The sequence below is a fragment of the Hydra vulgaris genome, chromosome 08 (genome assembly GCF_038396675.1).
Source record: "Hydra vulgaris chromosome 08, alternate assembly HydraT2T_AEP".
NCBI lineage: Eukaryota > Metazoa > Cnidaria > Hydrozoa > Anthoathecata > Hydridae > Hydra > Hydra vulgaris.
The window spans coordinates 7213433-7213971 of record NC_088927.1 but is presented as its reverse complement, the minus strand read 5'-3'; the positions used below and the strand labels follow the sequence as shown (position 1 = coordinate 7213971).

Genomic DNA, 539 nt, shown 5'->3' with positions numbered 1-539 from the left:
GGCCCTATGGCCCAATGGATAAGGCATCTGACTACGAATCAGGGGATTCCAGGTTCGAGTCCTGGTAGGGTCGCTTCTTTTATAAATATTATTTAAACAATACATAAGTCGTAAATTTTATATTGTTTTCAATAGTATTTTTTATTTATATTCAATAATATTCATTATCTATAGTAATTAATTCCAGATCATTTCGCAATCAAATTATCAATCAAAGAAAAAGAAATGAAATTAAAACAGCTTAACTTTCTACGAACACACTTTTTCTTTTATTTAACAGTTCAAGGACACGGAGATTTTTTATTCTAAAGTTCTTATTTTCATAATTTACTATCAAAAATTTTTTAACAGTTCAAAGAATACGTTAAAGTAGAGTTGTTAGTCCTTGGCCATTGTCCTTGCCCAAAGGCAAAAAATTAAGTCCTTGGCCTTAAACTGTTGGCCTTAGTCTTGAAAATTTTAGCCTTGGTCTTTAAAACAACAACATAAAATTAAAGAATTAAAAGTTTTCATTCTTTATTTTTATGTATTTTTGTTTT

General features: G+C 28.4%; 1 non-coding gene across 1 annotated transcript; it reads left to right on the top strand.

Moving 5' to 3' along the window:
- trnar-acg (transfer RNA arginine (anticodon ACG)) lies at nt 1-73 on the top strand. Its single transcript has one exon. It is a non-coding gene; the product is annotated as a tRNA-Arg (tRNA).
- Nucleotides 74-539: the final 466 nt, after the last annotated feature.